Below are 12,785 nucleotides of genomic sequence, written 5' to 3'. Positions count from 1 at the left end.
CCTATTCAGCATTTTTGTGCAACTTAGAAAGAGGTGTCCCTCCCTCTGAGCCCTCATAGGCACAGCAAAGCTTGCAGAGCACAGGCTGGGTGTCAACTCCCACGCCCCCCTGGGCCAGGTGCCCTGCTGTAGGGCACAAACCCACAACTGTTCCCATCAGCCCTGGTCTCTGGGGCAGGTGCAAAGTAAGGAAGGAGACAGGTCACTTGGAAATCAAACTTGGCCACATAAATAAACTCTGAGGTTTGCAGATAAGCTATTTCTAGCCCAGGTGCCAAACAAGGTTTTGCAGCTAGAGTGAACTGCTGTGTGCGCCCTGCCCCCATTAGCCAAGGGGAAGCGCCCTCCCTGTGCATATGCTGCTTCCAACAACTCAACTCCAGAAATGGGGGATCCACCCCTGGGGCATCGCCTACCTTTGGCTGATGGTCTCAGGATGCTGTTCAGAGTCTCACAGGCCAAGGAGGGCAGACGAGGGTGGCACAGCCGCCGTCCCGGGCACAGTGACGCTCTGACAGACCACCCTGTCGGTCCCCTCTTTGCTCCAGTCCCGTGTCAGCACACAGGTGCTGTGAACTGACCAAGCCTCTCTCACGGGCCTTGGAGGGCTCTTGGCAGACTGGCTGCAGTTCCCCCCTGTGGGGGCTTCAGAATCGACGGCTCTGCCCTGGCCCCTACGGGTAGGGAAGGGGGTCTGCAACCCTCTCTCTCGGGAGGCCTGACGGGGTGGGAGCTGGCTGCCCAGGTCCCAGCCAGAGAAAAGCAGGAAGCTTTCGGTTCTGCTTGTTTTCACCTCACTGAGTTCAGAAAGGATTGAAGGTGACTTAAAGGGAGACTGTAAGACAATGCAAATCAAAAGCAGGAGGGAGACAAACAAGTGTGCAGGGCATGCTGTCTCCATGAAAACATCCCTAGGAGGTCTCAAACGTGTGTCACAGGTGGGTCACAGATTTGCCTCCAGGCTTGGCCGTGCCCCTGACCTTGGCCTCCTACTGGGAATTACCTGGGGAGTGTCACAGAAATACTAATGCCTGGGTTCCAGCCGTAGAGATTTTCATCTAACTGATCTGGTGTGTAGCCTGGATATCAGAATTTTAAAAATTTCCCTAGGTGATCTTAATATGCAGCCGGGGTTGAGAGCCACTGTTTAGACTTAGAAGAGGCAAACAGGAGCTTATCTGTTACGACACGATCCAACATGAGATACTGTGATGACGGCTCGGGAGGAAATGCCTATGCTGGAGTCAGAGGCACAGATCTCAGGTCCCAGCAAAGGAGTCACAGGGACAGGATGGACATTGACTGCCACAGAGTCCTAAATGTGAGCATATCTACGTGCTCCATAGGAAAATAAGATCTTCTAACAGCCTGTAGGGTTCATGTAAAATCATTTCGGGGTGGGGCGAGATGAACAGGGTTGACAGATGGCTATCGCCATGGTACCCAGCTTTCAGAAGCCTTGATCCAGGGGGTAGATTTTTTTTTTTTTTTTGCGGTACGCGGGCCTCTCACTGTCGTGGCCCCTCCTGCCACGGAGCACAGGCTCCGGACGCGCAGGCCCAGCGGCCGTGGCCCACGGGCCCAGCCGCTCCGCGGCATGTGGGATCCTCCCGGACCGGGGCACAAACCCGCACCCCCTGCATCGGCAGGCGGACTCTCAACCACTGCGCCACCGGGGAAGCCCCAGGAAGTAGATTTTAGAATAGCTGAAAGAGTAGATAAATTACATATCATCCAGCAATTCTGTTTTGCCAAATCTCCACAACCTCCATCCCAAATCCTCAGGGCTTAGAATCCAGGAATTTGGTTAACACCTTTGAGTTGAGAGTATTGGTTGAAGCTTTAAGATACACAGATGCCCATCCTCATGAGAACAATGAAATTAGAAGGTTTGGGGTAAGAACCCAGGCATCTGTATTTCTTAAATCTCTCCAGGTGACTGCAGTGTTCACTGAGGCCTGAGCACTGCTGGCCCAGGTAATGTCATTTTGCCTCTGAACCTGTCTACCTTCTCCTGGGAGCTAGGAAGGTGGGTGGGTGGGTGGTTATCCTACATTTGAAGCAGAGGAGATGGAGGCTCAGAAAGCTGTACGGGGCTTGCCTGGCATTAGTGGTGGATTTGGGATGAGAGCCCAGCGGCCTGTCTCTCAGTCCAGCGTCCCTTCTAACACACTGCCTGTGAGGTCATCTGTCCTGCAGTCCTGTGACCTCTGAACTGAATAAGATCATCTGGTCTCATGATGGGGAGATAAAAGAATGGTCCCAGGGCTTCCCTGGTGGCGCAGTGGTTGAGTCCGCCTGCCGATGCAGGGGACACAGGTTCGTGCCCCTAAAAAAAAAAAAAAAAAAAAAAAAAAAAAAAGAAAAAGAATGGTCCCTGTCCTCCAGAAGCTCATGGTCCAGGAAAGAGGATGAGAGGCTCAAGACAAAGAGGACAGAGGTTCACAGCCTAGGGAGAGGCGAGGGTTGAGGCATCCCTAAAGGCTTCACAGCAATGAGGTGGCTTCTTTTGGCCAGGTCAAGTCTGAGATGCAATCAGACCGGTGGGTAATGGATTCTCAGAACTATGGAGAAGTGGTCAGGACCTTAGGACAGAGTTGCTTCCTGAGAATCAAGCCCTGGGGACAGCTGAAGCAGAGGGAGTAGAGGGGCTACTGAGAGACAGTAAAGCTGAGGGAAACCCGGTAGCACAAACACCTTCATTTACAGGCAGAAGCAGGAAGAGGGGCTGGAGTGGCCAGAAAGACAGAGAGATGCAGCCCACCCAAGCCAAGGGTGGGAGGCTCCATGTCTACGTGAAACTAGTAGGGAGGTCTTTTGCTGATCCTGAGGAGGACAGGGTTGGCTGGAGGTCTTGAGGACAATGGGGGAGGCAGGGAACAGTTGCAAGGACCGGAAAGGGAATGGACCAGTGATGCATGAAGGATGCCTGGGCAGCACTGAGGGTTTGGCTAAGACTCTGCTAAAAGATCTGTGCCCAAGCCCCTCGGCGTGATTACATGGCCCCCTCAGGCATCTGAGGGCCCAGAGGCCCAGGGAAGGTAGGGGCTGCAGAAGTTTCCAGGGTGGGCCAGGACAGGCAGCAAGAACAAAGGACAAGTAGGTGACAGCTTGGATATGCTGGCGAAAGCAGCACTAAAATGCCAGCCCACAGGTCCGTCCTCAGGGTGGAAGCCAAAGGGGGATCAGAAAGAGAAGGAGGGAGGAGGGGCCAGGGGTCCAGTGAAGCAAGGCTGTGAAGAGCGAGGGAGTGCAGAAAGGCACAGCATGTGTGCGGTCCGCAAGGGCACCTTTGGGATGGCTTTGCCAGGTGAAGCTGCTGTGAGTGCAAAAGTCCGGGGCACAGCACAAGGTGTCCTCTGATGGCACAGCTCCAGGTCCCATTAGCTCTGGAGACATTTGTAATGTCCTCCCAGGATGCAGGGCACCCAGGGGGACTAGGGGCCTGGATAGGCAGCACTGCGACAGTCCCAGGATGAAGGTCGGGGATGCTGCACAGGGGCATCCCCCGCACCGATGGGGATGGGCACTGGCCCTTCATCACCTCGGAGCCTAGGTGTCTGCTAATGCCATTCTTGGCTCAGTCTTCAGTTCTGCACGGACCAGGTCCCCAGCTTTACCCCTTAACTCTTCACCCACCCTGGCCACGGTCGCACACTGCAGTGCTGGCATTACATCTCCCTCCTGCTGGCTGGTCCTGGTACCATGCTCTTGGTTACAAAGAGGATGCTCATCAGGCCACGGACAAGCAGAGAGCAGCCCTCCACGCTCTGCCTCTGAGCAGATCCCGCTTTGTAGCAGGATTCATGGAGCCCAGTGACCTGGCCCAATTTCCACAGGAAAGTGATAGCTCTTCCACTGGTTACCAGGGGTCAAAGCAGGCCATGGAAGCTTCCTATCTTCTTGGGAATCTGTGGGAGTCCTGCACGTGAGGGAAACATATAACCCAGCTCCAGGCCATATGCTATGGTGGTGCTCCCAGGAAAGGCTGTGGGTGTGTGTGTGTGGTGAGTATTTATTGAAAGCCTCGGCAGGCGCTGGGCGGGGTGGTGGAAGGGAGCACAGAGAGAATCAATGATTATCCTCCAGGGACTGGCCAGGAGGTAGGGAAGACTGCCATGGGTTCACAGTGAGAAGACCAGGCTGGTGGGCACAGAGATTTAAGATCCACAAGGGGGGTATCCTATCAGATATGCTTGGTGAGATAACCTTCAAGTCTCTCCCGATCCTAAAATACATGCTTCTCAAAGGTTGGGATGAACAAGAGCCACGTCTCACCCTGCATCAGAGGCAGGGAATAGAAGACCCCAAAATAAAGGCCATTAAACCCGTTGCCCTGGGTCTCTCTACCCCCTTCACCTCAGCCACACACACACTCACACTCTAAAACTTGAAGGTGTATTCTTGGAAAGCTGACTTCTGTGAAGAGCATCTCCTGAATCTTTTCTCAGACACTTAACTCCACCTTTGCCCCCCGCAAGAGCTGAGAATGCCACGGTCACCAAATCCAAGCTTAACTGTCTAGTTTTCCAACTCCCCTCCTCTGGCCTGACAGTCACAGAAGCAAAGCATTCCCTAGTGTCCAGGATGAGTAGCTGGACAGCTGGCCAGCCAGTCAGTGATGTCCTTAGGAGTGTGCCAACAGCCTAACAACTCTCAAGGTCAGGCGCCCATCTGTCCCCACTGGCCACCCCTGCTGGACTGCTGGGTGGCAGCAGGCTGGATGCACGTGGATGTTTCTTCTATTTCGGTAGCCGATTCAGGCCCAGCCTGGAGCCTCCTCTTGCTTCCTGCTGACAACCCAGTCTGCCTGCAACTCAGGATCCCTTCTCATTGTGCGAGGGCTCTGGGAGCGCAGCGCATCCCCAACCCCACTGTCTCCGAGTCCAAAGAGAAAGCTCTCTGACCAGCAGACAATCAGGGCATGGCAGGAACCCTGTTGGTCAGCTGCTGAGACCCCTGCTGTGGAAGGAAGCTGGAGTCCTGGCTACAGGCTGGCCCCAAGCAGAGCCCCTGAGGCTCCTGGTCAGAGGGCACCAGGGCATGGGCCTGCTGAGAACACAGCATCTGAGCTTGCCCAGCACCAGCCCTAGGAGTGATGCAGAGGTGGCTTCAGCCCATGGACTTCTAAAGGCTCGAGTGCCATCAAGACGTGCTAGCCTAGGTCAGCTCAGCTTCCAGTGTCCTGAATCCCGGCACCTACACCCCCGACGCCCACCTTCGTTCCAGGCCCAGCTCGCTGATTCATTTCATCAGACTCTGCCATCACAAGGTTAGGCCATGTTCCCCCCACCTCTCCTGGCTGCCTGGTCTTCCGGATCTCGCTTGGAGATTCCTGAATCAAAATTTTAAGGCTGACCTCTAGAAATTTAATCCAAGGAAATAATCAAATGACTATGCAAAGACATATATGCAAACATGTTTGTTATAGTATATTGTTCGTAAGAGTGAAATACTAAAAATACACTAGATCTCCATTATTAAGGCACTGGTTAAGTAAACTGTGTGGCTTATTATAACCGTACAATATGAAGCCTTTAAAAATGCTATAGAATTGTATTTACTGACATAAAAAGGTACCTGCAACACATTGTGAAGTCAAAATAACGGATTACCAACTAGTACCTACAGTGTGACCTCACCTGCGTTGTGCATGTGTGCGTGTACACTTTATGTATATGCTTAGGAAAATAGCCTGGAAAAGGATACTAAAATGCTTATTTCTCTGGATTATAATTATAAGTAATTTATATAATTTTACGTGCTATCTTTTAAAATATTTTTACACTGAACAAATATTATTATTTGTTTTAATATTAATAACATCAATAATATTTTCAGGATATTTAATAATACTATTTTAATAACAAGAAAAGTTAAATTACAAAAGAAGAACTGCAGTTTTTAAGGAGCTAAGTAGTCACCTAGCTGCTGGCCACCCCCAGATCCAACCTCCTGGAGGACCAGAGCCCCAGGTGAGTGAATAAGAGTGACAGCCTTGCTTGTGTGTTGATTCCAGAAGGGTGGGGCCCAGGTGGCTTAGCTTGGCTCTGGTTACCAGTTAATCCCATGTCTACGGTAAAAATCTCACTGACCAAAAGGGTGAGAGGACCAGCTACATTTACCTTACTTCCCCGAGGAAATCAGTGGTAGAGAAGATGACTTCCTGCTTTCCAGGTGAGCTGACCTACCTTGCACCGTCCGTCTCTGGCAAGCTCAGGATTCGTCCCCAGGATGCAAAATCCTCGATGGCCACCAACACTTAGCACAGCATGAGCATCACCAGGAGGCCAGGCCGTCTAAAAAGAGACAGAAGAGTGGGGGTGGGGTGGGGAAAAGGTATCATCTTTTGCAAAAAGATCTCTTTGGAATTCCAGCATCTTAGATGGTCCCCAACTTAAGTGGAAGCTTGTCCCTATCTTGGATTCCCGGTGTGGATGATCTGACACAGGCCATGCCCAAACTCTGCCCCGGCACACCAAGATAAGGGGATCCGAGTGGGCAGCAGAGAACCCCAAGGGGCAGACACTAGATCTCACCCCTCCATCCCCCAAACACAGAAAGCCCTAATCCCCATGGTAGACCCATTAACACTCAATAAGAGAGAGAATAATGGCATTCCCTTCCATCTAATCCAAACCAAGAAATTCCAGAGATGGGGAAAAATAAGAAATGTAAGTCTTCTTTAATGCTGAAAAGAGCACAGGACACAAACTCTAGAACTACAAAAGCACATCATTACTTTTAGACAATGGACAAGGAGACCTTGAGGAGGCAAAGGATGGGTTCCCTGGAGAGAAGGGTTTTTAAAAAATATATGGATTTACTACCTCGTAGAGAGAGGCTATCGAACATGGGGAGGCAGGGCTATCCCTAGTTCCCTCGTTCAAATATAATATATGTGAAAGCCATCTTCACGACAGGAAATGGCATCCTCCACTGCAAAAAACGCATGACTGTCGTTACCTGGGAATCGATACCTTTTTCTAAACTGAATATATCATTACCAACTGATTTTCCCTTTTCCTCTTAGCACTCCAGAGTCCCGGATAGCAGGGAGAAAGCTTTAATGTGATATGAAGGATGTAGACAGGTAAATAAGTTATTGTAAACTAATTCCACCTTATGACGAGCTTCTCTCCGACGATGCAACGGGTCTTTCTCGGAGCCTCTCAACTCAAGCTTTTTCAGATGCTGCTGACAGACACACACGGGCCATATCAAATAGCCATTTTAAAGCTGAAGGTGGCAAAAATACTATTTTTCCCAAGGATAGCGTGTTCCCTTTACGATTAAGAAATAACCTCAGTGGGGAAGCAAAGTAAGCCAAGGTCACCATTTAATTTTGATACAGAACCAAAGTCGTGAGTACATTTCCTCTACCAAGCTTATGTGAAGCAGACAGTTAAATCGATCTCTTTGGCCACAAAATATTGACAGTACTGGTGATAATAAACCATCGATGTATTTCTGGGAAAGAGCCTTGGCAGTTACGTGTCGGTGAAGAGAGAGGTCTAGGGGACAGTGGTCAGGCCGTTTTTAGATTCTTGAGGATCTCATTCATTTAATTACCCATTCATTCTTTCAATACATATTAAGGGCATCCCCCTTATGTGTCAAGGCAGTGTCTAGGCTCTGGGAATACAAGTGAACAAAACAGGAAGAAAAATTCCTGCCCTCATAGAGCTCATCTTCTAGTGGATGGAAACACAGAACAAACAATAACCTTAAGAAATAAGTACAAATTGTACAATATATTAGAAGGTCATCAGAACTATTTATCAGAGAAGAAGTAGAGCAGAAGATGACTGTGGGAGATCGTGGTGCAGTTTAGAGAGGGTGGTCGGGGTAATAAGCCTCACGAGAGGATGGCATTCGAGCACGCTGGAAGATGATACGGGCCTGGGCTGTGCAGGTGTCCGGGGAGAGCATTCAGGGCAGAGGGAAGAGCCAGTGCAAATGCCCCGGGGGGAGCGTGACTGTTGTGTTCCTGGATCTGCAGTTGTGGCTGGACATGGGAGACTATAGGACATTAAGCTGGAGAGGTGAGAATTCAGTTAGCATAGGGCCTTGCAGGCCACTGTAAAGGCTACTAACTGAGAGCCCAAGACCCTGGCCAGCAAGCCTTAGAAAGAGCTCTCCCTCTCTTGAGACAAACCTCTTGGTTGCCAATGTCAGGTTAATCCACTTCCCTTTTCTGCAACCCAGATGGCTCGACTCTCTGGGTTGTGCCAAATACAGCACAGTCCAGACAGGAGGGGGGTGGGTAGTGCAGGGGGGTGAGCCACCAGTGCTGTCTAAACTGTTCTGATGACAATGGCCTCGTCCTTCCTCCTTTGTGGTCTCCACAGGCCACTTCTAGAGGAGATAACCGAAACAAAGTTCCGAACAAAAATAAACCACATGCAAAGCTGAGTTCTCTGGGACTGTTCCCTAATGTGCTTATGAAAAGATCCTAACGTGAGCTGACGTGTGAGACATCACAGGCTGTGCTGGGTATCTTCTGTTCGCTCCTCCAGGTCGGCTTTCCATCCGGTTCTGTGTCCTGGGAGGCTCACCCGGTTGTCAGAGAGGGTGTCACTCCAGCTCTGAGACCCTGCAACTTCCAGTTACGTTCAGCCAGTGCAGACACCAGCAGGAGACCAGGGATTGGGGTGGGGCTGGGTGTTTATTCCCAATTTCCTGCCTCCTTGCTTGTCTTCATGGGATGGCTGTGACTCTCTACTGAAGGTCGCGGCTCCGGTTGGTGATGGGTTCCATACAGTTCTCTCTCCGCCACCTTTGTGAATAGTCCTTTCATTTAACTCTCTTCAAATTACACATTTGAATGTGTCTGTTTCCTGTCAAGACCCTAATGAATACATTCTCAGAGATGGTTAGAAGCAGGACTTTGGAATCAGACATCCGAATTAGAATTCTAACATGGCCCTTAGTTTTGTGACACCGGCTAAATTATTTAATTTCTATGAACTCTTGTTTCCCGTTATTAATGCATCAGAGAAACTGGTACATAATTATCGTCCTCAGCAAAAGCATCAGCATCGGCATCTCACTACTGCCATCGTCCACTCATAGTCCCAGGGCAAGCCACACCTCCTTCACGACATCTCTGCCCACCTCAACCAGATGCTCCTCCCTCGAGGGCTTTCTAGCTGTTCTCAGCTACTATTTGCTATTAGTTGATGCCTCAGTAATTTCATCTCTTTCCTCCTCTTGCTCTGTTTTCTCCCACCCAACCTCTACTCCTTGTATTCAAATCCTGAGCGTCCTGAGAACAGACATTATCTTAATATTTGAATCTCTGGCCCATAACACCCATCACATGGGGGTGTACACAGACCCTTCATTCCGTACCTTTTCTTCTTGGGAGGCCTGTATAAGCTACAGCCATCAACCGAAACACATTCTACTCTAATGAGATGCATGGTATTTAAAGTGATTTTAAAATAAATGACTAGAAACTGATTTCTAGTAATAATTTCATTCCCATGATAACACTGTAAAACCTTAAGGTTCCAAAGATCATGGCCTGGGAAAATGAACCTCAGGAAAGAACCCTGGAAATCACAGGGAGGTAGGTGTGGTTTTCCAACCCCAGGGGAGATGGAGGTACTACCTCTGGAGCTGACCTTTGACATCTCTGGTCAAACTGACCGTTTCTCTTCCACTAATCTCATCATCAAAGGGCAGCTTCCAGGCTTAAGGAAAATAAAATTTAAAAAGCCAAAGGCTGAGGGACTTTTTTTACTTTAGTTTAAAAAATACGGTAGGTAATAAGTCAATGCCTGTGAAATTGGTCTTAAGTCCTTCACCTTCTCAAGGCCCTTAAGAGATGCTAATTGAATTTGACAGCATAAAGGCCCATATGAAAGCAGGACCCGTGAATAGGCTGTCTGGGTTACATAACTGCCTAAATGCTGGGAGATCCTCAGAATTAAACTCAAAGAAATTTTTGAGACCCATTCTAACTCTAGATCTACAAATAAAGATGGTTCCTGACATGAACCAAACTGATAGCGAAGAGAATAATAAACAAGGGTCCCAGGATTTTTTTTACTTCCCTATAAAAGATATCATTTTTTTGGAGAGGAACTGCCGTAAGAGAGGAAAAACCAATTAGGGAGTCTCCCGTTTGATGTAGGATCAGAGAGCAGCCCTGCCTGGGTCTTGACCATGCTACCCAATTATGATTCCAGCGCCCGGGGAGCTCACTACCCCTCAGCCAACTAGGAAACAAGGATTCTTCCTTCCTTGGAAGGAAGAAAAAAAGCAAAGGAACTGGAGGCTGTAAACTATAGTGAGAAAACCCGCTCCCACATCCACCCTCCTGCCAGCCCAGGTGCAGGACCCTCTGGCACCCCGGGCACAGGCTTGGATGTCTGCTCTGAACGTATCCTGCAAGGGGAACTCTCATTCACATTCTCTTTCTTTTAAGAAGAGAGAAAACCAGGCCATCCATTAATAACATCAACCATGGGTTCACCAAAGCTTGTAGGCATGTTGCCAACCCCAAAATAAACACTCTCTCTGAGTGTTTATCCATCAGGCTCTTGACAGTTCATGGACCAAGGGGCCCGGAAGGCACTGCTTTTAAAAGGGGAGAATTAAGATGCAAAGATGGAGCATAAGCCGGTTACGAGAGCCCACCCAGCACAATGCTCAGGCTTCTTCTTTCCATTAAGGAGCCAGAATTGGCCACTGATGAGATCCATTACATATTCTCCACGATAGGGATGCACCACCCGGCAAGCTTTTCTACGGGCACGTGTTCTTCAAAGAAAGATAGGATCTTCAGAGGCCATGACTCCTGATCGAGGGAAAAATAATATTTTCATAACGTCTGATGTTGAGAAAGCCTAGCCGTTCACAGTTTCTCATTTATCTTTTCTAACAAGCTTGTGAATACTTTACAATTAGTATTCCCATTTTATAGATGAGGAAACTGAGGCTCATGGACAATAAGATTTACCTAAAGTCACATAGCAAGTGAAAGTGGGAGGGAGCTGGAAGTGGAGCTCTGGATTTGTGCCTCCATCCCACGTCTCTGTTCTGGATTTCGGCCCCCTCGTTCCCGGGATCCCAATCAGTGAGGAGTTTAGCACTGTTCTGTGTTTTCTCTGCAGTCACCACCCTGGGCTGAATAAAAGCACAGGTGTCGGTGGACGTCCACATTCCAGTCAGGTCCTGGTGAGCCCAAACTAACCCTACAACCCGATTGGCTGTCCTCCCCACCACCACTGCCCACTTCTTGGCAGCTCGCAGATGCCCCGGAGGTGGTCAGGTTCCCAAGTGACCCCCTGACCCTGAGCAGAGCCTCTCACAGCAGAGAAGCCCAGACGGGCCCAGCCCCTACCGCAGACCTCTGTCGGCAGGACCGCAGCTCACCCAGGTTCTTCGTTACTGTTAACTCGATGTTTCCCAACACTGTTTTCATCATCACCCCCCACCCCAAGAGAAAAATTACGTGAAATTCTTTCCCGTGAGAGAAAAGGAGGAGGATTCTGATGGGTAGGGTGGAGCTTTGGTGGGTCAAAACCACGGCACTGAGGTTTTCTTGCAGCTTCCCTGCTCCACCAATCCATGTCACCTCTGCCTGCCTGAGACTGCGTGCATTCGGGACTGACCTTCCTCCACAGCTGCTACTGCCGGACCCTCATCGCGGGGCCCTGCACTGCCGCCTCCCATGGCACTGCTCAGAACAGTTCTCTCCAATCTCTGCTGTGGCTGCTTGGGGCGAGGCCTCCCCAACTCTCACCTGGCCCACATCCCGGCTACTGCTAAGGGGTGGTGCTCAACCCCAGAATGGGTCAAGTCACTCCCTGGCCAGAGTCCCTCCATGGCAGGGGCCGCAAGAACCCAGGCCAGTCTGGACTCCTCCCAGTGTCCTGCCATGTCCAGCCTCCTGCCCCGGACAGCCCCAGCTCTCCTCCACTTCTGTGATCAGACACACACCTGCTCTTGCTTCCCGGACCTCCTCCCCCTGCCTTCACCCCTTCTCCTCCTGAAAACTCCTCTCCAGAAGTTTTTCTGCACTCTCTGGAGTACAGACACTCCTGGGCGAATCCCTGGAGAATATCAAGATAAGAACACAGTGTCACCAAAGGAGGCTTCGCGATGGCCTATCTCCTGGTTCCGCTCGGCTGGCTTGGGCGAGGAGAATGGGGAGATAAGGACGACGGGGTGCCCGTGGCCTGACTGGATCCTAAGTTTTGTCACGACAGGGCTCTGCCAGAAACCTAGGCTGAAATGTTTCAGAAAAAAAAGGTTGCAAAGCAGTTCCCCCGACACAAACTCTTTCCTTGTTGCAAGGCAGACCCACTTCAATTAACTAGGAATCCACCAACTCAGCCCCACCACTCAGAGCCCCCCACAAATTTATAGAGGCTTTCCTGTCACGGGATCCAGGACTGGAAAGACCTTGCATTTCCTGAGGGCTGCAGGCTGGAGAGAAGGGCAGAGGCTCCAGCAAATCTGTTACACCCACTCGCCCATGGCGGCAGGAAGATGTGGGCAGGGCATGCAGCACCTGGCACGTAGTAGATGCTCAGTAAGGCTCTGCTGAAGGAAGGAAACTGCCTCCAAGACTCAACTCACTTTCTACAATTTTGCTTCGAACATTTGGACATTCACACCACAGCCGCATGATTGGAATACAAACCAGTTTAAAAAAAAAAAGAATCAGACATTGCTTCCAGATTTCACTCTTATAAACAAGCCTGCATCCTCCCTTTAAATTGTAATAATTCCTTCCCAGATGTTGCTTCTCCTTCAGACCCGTAAATTTA

The 12,785-nt window shown here is 50.1% G+C and overlaps 1 protein-coding gene across 1 annotated transcript in view; it reads right to left on the bottom strand.

Annotated features, from left to right (window-relative positions):
• Positions 1–12,785, bottom strand: part of KLHL29 (kelch like family member 29) — a 314,685-nt gene that overhangs the window by 222,057 nt on the left and 79,843 nt on the right. Inside the window, exon 2 of the mRNA XM_024747808.1 lies at positions 6,192–6,299. The gene's annotated coding sequence lies outside the window, so the exon portion shown is untranslated. The remainder of the gene's footprint in view (positions 1–6,191; positions 6,300–12,785) is intronic.

This window comes from Neophocaena asiaeorientalis, unplaced genomic scaffold, assembly GCF_003031525.2.
Source record: "Neophocaena asiaeorientalis asiaeorientalis breed wild unplaced genomic scaffold, Neophocaena_asiaeorientalis_V1.1 scaffold84, whole genome shotgun sequence".
NCBI lineage: Eukaryota > Metazoa > Chordata > Mammalia > Artiodactyla > Phocoenidae > Neophocaena > Neophocaena asiaeorientalis.
Note: the sequence above shows the minus strand (reverse complement) of the source record. Positions and strands in the feature narration are given on the sequence as shown.